We start from the raw sequence: 6,185 nt of genomic DNA, 5'->3' as shown, positions 1-6,185 counted from the left end.
CAGTTCCCCTAGTATATGTATATAATCCACTGTGTATAAAGAGCACCGTTTTTTTATATATATATATATAGATAGATAAAATATGCTATACACTACAATAGTATAATATGCTATACACTACAATAGTATAATATGCTATACACTACAATAGTATAATATGCTATACACTACAATAGTATAATATGCTATAGATGAGTGTTTCTCAAACTCGGCCCACAAGGCACCCTAACAGTCCCTGTTTTATAGATGTCCCTGCTTAACCATGAGAAGGAACAGGGGAAATGTCTGTCTGTCTGTCGGCCGCGGCTGGGCATACACTGTCCAATGCGGCCGACATTTAACATAAAAAAATATTGCATCGGATGGGCATGTTGGACAATGCGGCATGCCCGACCGATCGATACATTACCCTCGGTCGCCCGCGCACACAGTACAATTATCGGGGGGATCTGCTGATATCGGGCAGATCGCCCTAATGATTGTATAGTGTATACCTGGCATTAGTTATTATTACTGACTGATTTTATGAAAAAATGAAAAAAAAAGTACCAGCTTCTGCAGTACCAGTAGTCGCCAGTAGGCCACCCTTTACCTCTTGCCGTGTTTCCCAAACTCAGTCTTCATGACCCCTAACAGTTCAGGTTTTCCAGACCACCTAGCTGCTGCACAATGTTTTTATTACCAGTGCTATCACATTGCGCATATTTGCCCTGAGCCAGCACCCACCCCCCTGGCACGCAGGAAGCCATGACGTCACAGAACAAGCACTGGGAATAGGAGGATTGGTGCACCCCACAAGCTGTGGGGACCAGAGGCATAGCAGGGGACTGCTGGCACACGTGATGTCTTAACTTTGCAGAAGAAGGACCTGAAAGCAGGAAGCTGGAAACCAGGTACGTCCTAAGGACCAGGGCCGGCTCCAGGGGTCGGAGCACCCTGTTCCGACTCACTACAGTACGCCCCGTCATTGCGCGGTGCGCCGACCGAAAATGGGTGCGTGGTCTCATTTCCATAGACCACGCCCCTACATGACGTTATTTGGAGGCATGCCTCCAAATAACTTCTGGCTGGGGGGGAGCCTCACTAGCTGGGCTTCCCCCAGCCCTCTCCCCTCACTGAATGGATGTCGCGCACATGTGCACAGCATCCATTCAGACTCCGGGGTCCAGCACCGCCGCACAGCTGTGGGGGTCCCCAACCTCCCCATTTGACCACCTGCGGACCACTTATGCCCACGGGTGGAACAGCTGAAATTGGGATGTTGGGAAGGGATGCGCCCTCTATTGGTGGTGCCCCTGTTCGACCGCACTGGTCGAACACCCCTACAGCCGGCCCTGCTAAGGACTCACTGGAAGCCTCTCCAGGCAGCCAACGTCTACTGCACAGGTCTCCGGGAATATGGCCGCCACTCCATTTTCCCGGTGACTTCTGTCTGCAGCGCAGGCCAATGCGGGACTCCGAAGAGGTAAGTATAATTATATGGGAGCAGGATGTGCACCACACACACTGCACCCGTTATAGATACGCCAATGTTCTGCCCTTGTTTTCAGTCGGGACTGTGGGAGTTACTTATTTCCTGCTTTCATCCGGATTGGTCACCAGGGCCACCAAAAGCTACCTTGGGCCCCTGTATGACTGCTTATTACCCCGAACCCTTCCCCCACTACAATGGTGCAGACTGAGTAGGGTTGTGTGACTGTGTGGAACAATAGGATGCTGTTGCAGTGTTCAGTCACAGCCCCCACAAAAGCTCATATGGGGCTGTTCCGAATCCCCCCCGACCGTGATTGCCACAGCTGGGTACAGTCCCGGGTAGACAGCATGGGATAATTTGTAGACCCCCTGGTCTCTAGCAGTAGCAGCCGTATCTCCCTCCCTGATTAGTGAGCGCGCAGGAGCATGGCGGCACGATTTTCCCGCGTCCTACATCTTTCCCCATCCTCTTGGTGACCGTAAAGAAGGTATTAATGTAAGTCCGTGCGATGTAAAGGAGCTTGCCAGCTGGGACAGACATTGGGCAGAGGGTTGTTTGGGAATGATTTACAGATGGGCTGCAATCAGCACAGTGGCATCTCTATAATGGGTGCAGATCGTGCGCACCCTGCACCCTCCTAGTCCCGCAGGGCAGCTTTGGGAAAATGGCAAAGCAGCCTCTATCCTGCAATTTGTACATGCCTGTGCCGCCGGCTAGAGACCAGGGTGCCCGCACAGAGACTGCACACAGGCCTCCTCTCTCAATACGCCCCTACATAGGCCCAAAATGCCAACGGCCAGCCCAGAGGGCACATCTGGCGACAGAGCTGGGATACGATAAACTAATGAACACAGCCAGCTACATCCCGGACGATCACAAGAGTGCTCATCGTGGCAGCCCCCAATCTGTCAAAGCGGAGGATGGACAAGTGACCCAGAAATATGGCAGCATGCAGCAGATACCTCTAAATGTTGTTAACTTCTGGTAGCATTTAGATGGAATGTGGATTGCTTTAAGAAGTAGACAGGATATGTCACAGAGTGATTATAGCAGAATCCTAAATCCACCGTCGCCCCTGGAGCCGCCTCACCCCCCTCCCCGGAAACCCCATCCAGCCTCCGTGCCATTTCTCCTAAACTTTGCACAATGATCTGCTGTTTGAATTGTGTTCCTTAATATTTACATAGAATTTTCTCTCTTTAGGCTCCAAATTACAATCTGATGCTGTGAAAATGAAATGTCCCCTCACCCAGCAATCTCAGTTCTTCCCACTATCATTCCATATTATTACGCCCAAGTTTTCAGGGCGATCTCATCCACGGGGAAATATTGGCTATTGTTTTATCCCTTTAATAACATCTCAAGGATGATCAGTGGAAACAGGGTGCACCTGAGCTCAATTCTGAGCCTCATGGCAAAGGCTGGAATACTTATATACATGTGATTTCTTATCCAAACCCCCACTACTGCAACGGGATGGTGGAAATACACAGATTTAAGAAAAGCCGGATTAGGACCAAAAAAGGTCCTAAATGGGGGTGCCAGTTTTGGGGTCCCCCCCCCGCCCTCATCATACTTAAACGGTTCCTTCATGATTATTACATCAAGAAACCCATTACACAGATCCCATTGCCAACCATTCAGCACAATCCCTATTGCCCATACACCGTTCACGGGTGCCAAGGATGTATTAAACAACGAGGGGGCCCCCTCCTCTCTACGCAGCGGCCGGCAGCGCACCGAGGTCAGCGGTAGATTCTGGGCACTAGTAGACGCTAGCGCTGTGCCAGAGTCTACTCTCTAAATCGGAGAAATAGCGTGGCAGCCATTTTACCAGCGATTTCAATACTGCTCGTGCGCAAAATGTCTGGAAATTGTCCGCCACGCCATTTTGCCGGTGATTTATACAGCTCTGCTACCGATGACGCGGGACTCAGTAGAGGTGAGTATTGATGAAATGGATGCAGTGTGGCACCCAGGGGCCCGTGTGTACCGCACACCCTGTACCCAATATAGATACGCTGCTGACGGACGCATTACAAATGCCCCATTCACTATAGATCTTCTATTGCAGTAGTTCCACCTGGTACCCCTGCTGCCAGCCCATTTCCTTACTGCATACCCACAAGCTTTGCAAAGCCAAACATTTAGTAATGCATCATAATGGCTTTTCAGATAAAATGTTTAGGCGCCACTATAAACAGGGTTTAAAAATCATTGATGTAGGGATAGAGCGAATTGTACATATATTTCTGCTACTGTGCAAAAGCATACAATTCCGAATCAGGCTGAACCTGTGGTAATTATCACACGCTCTGGCATTAGGCAATAATCCCGATTTCATTACGTCTCTATTATGCAGGATACACCAGTGACCGTATCTTCCTGCATGTTACACAGCTTTCCCTATGTGTCTGTCACCTGGATGTCATGTTAACACCTGGGCAGAGCATGGGGGACGGTCGCTGACCCGGGCTCCCGCCATCAGGGCCCGTGCTAGGGTGTTCCGCGCCCAACCTGCAAATGATAAATTAGCGCCCTCCCTCGCAGTTTTCTATAAAGGGACCCCACAAAAATGGGCATGGTCTCACAAGAGAAGGGTGTGGTCACGCCATAGTATCCCCAATTCAAATTACGCCACACAGTACCGCAATCTTATTCACATTGCACCACACATGGGCCCTGATTCAGAGCCGCTTGCAAGCGGGCCGATGTTGAGGCACTGCGCATGCGCCGCGTCCGGCGTGCGCGAGCCCCGCCGTGCGACTGAAGTTCAGTCGCTACGGGGCTCGCAAAACAAGACGGGGCGGCTGTCGATGGTGAGTTACAGCTTGCCCCGTTTTGTGGGCGGGTAGGGGGGGGGTAGCTGGACAAACAAATTGGAATCAATCCTCTCCTCTTGCTATCCAGTTATATCAAAGTAAACTCTTCATGTTTTCCAAATGGACTGGATAGACACTCTATTTCATAAGGAGGCGAAGATGGAATCCTTCCTTGAGGTCTGGAAGAGCTATATTTCCATCTTTCAGGTATCAGTTTGTAAAGTTTTTCAGCATACTACCTGATAATTCCCTTAGAAAACTTGATAATGACCCACCAGTCATTGTCTCTTGGATGTAATCTTTACCCTTATATGGACCTTGCGTTATGTAGAGCAGTTGGGTTTAAAAAAAAAAAAAAAAAGTAGTTCCTATATTAGGCACAAATAATACATCTTCAACATCTGTGACAATTTCCTTGCCTCTCACCTTCAAGCATAGCGTAATTGTTATGTCTATTGTGGCATTTAGGACCTCGTCTCCAATTCCCTTGACTGTTACTGACTAACACGTTATTAATGTTTTGAACAGACTGTCATTGTAGCTGAAATGCCTTGTGGCTCCTGAGTCCATGTACCAGCCATCCCTCCCTCACCAGAGTTAGCAGAGTTAGCTATCTATGTGAAGCCACTCCCATTGTTCCATCGGCAAGCTTACTGTGCTGCTCATGACTGCTGCAGATCCAGTCCCCAGCACATGCTGGTGGCGATCACCTGACTGGTGACATCACTAAATGTAGGTGCAGTGGCAGCCTCTTCAACCATAAACGTAGGAGCTGCCATTGGTCCTTACAATCAAGGCCGACTTATTCCCAGCATCACGTTTAAGTGAATAGGTGCCACTTGATACATTTGATCTGCATTCTGAGACCTTATGACATTTATCTTCTATGTGAATAGTCCCTGTAAATAACAGACAATACACTGGGCCAGCGTGTATAAGGTGTTACATGCGCTGCGCAGTTATTTGGTGCTGGTGGCGGCTAGTGCACACACGGTACAGCTTAACCAGGTCTAAGGTTTATAGAAACCAGATAGAACTAGTAGCCTAAGACACAGGGATATACCAGGTGTACAAATAGTGGTATTGATGCAGCCTGGAGCATCAGGGTATCAGGAGTTGTAGTGCACCGGGCGACAAAGGGCTCTATTTACTACAATCCGCATTTGTAATGCAGATTATAGTGTGATATTACCGAGTGATTTCGCATTGCGAGTTCAGACAATATCACAGGGACTTACTACAAATCCCTTGCAGGGACAGAGCCTGCGATAAAGCTCTGTCCCTGCAAATCCCCTCCGCACACTAGTCACAATATTTTTGCAAAAAAATACCGTGACTAGTGCCCCGCGCATCCGGCGACCAGCCGCCGCAACTACCCCCCTGGCGCTAAGACCCGCCCCATCATTAAGCCCCGCCAACGCAGACCCCCCCCGTGACCCCCCCGTCCCTTAATTACACCTACCTGCATGATCCGGGCTCCGGTGATGTCTTCCATGTCCTTCGGTCAGGTGATATACCATACAGCACTGGGACCCGATCACCTGATGACCGGGCCACAGTGCAGCATGGGAGACCAGCTGACCGGAGGGGAGACATTACCGGAGCCCCGATCACCGGTCCCTGGAGTCAGGTAAGTAACTTTTTTTTCTTACTTTTTTTTTTTTTTACAGTAATCAGCTTGCTGTCTGTTTAGACCACACAGTTGATTACTGGGGCCGGCTCCGGGCTCTGCTCTCCCTGTTAGAGCAGGGCAGGAGTCCGGTAATCGGGGGAGACGCTGGATAACGCCACCTCCAGGTGGCGTTATTATCACAAGGCTTTCCCCGGTATTTTTTTACAATTTATTTTTAGTAACTTTGGTCGGATCACACTTTACATTACAATTATGG

This window comes from Taudactylus pleione, unplaced genomic scaffold (assembly GCF_031769625.1).
Source record: "Taudactylus pleione unplaced genomic scaffold, aTauple2 ptg001561l, whole genome shotgun sequence".
NCBI lineage: Eukaryota > Metazoa > Chordata > Amphibia > Anura > Myobatrachidae > Taudactylus > Taudactylus pleione.
This window is presented reverse-complemented; position numbering follows the sequence as displayed.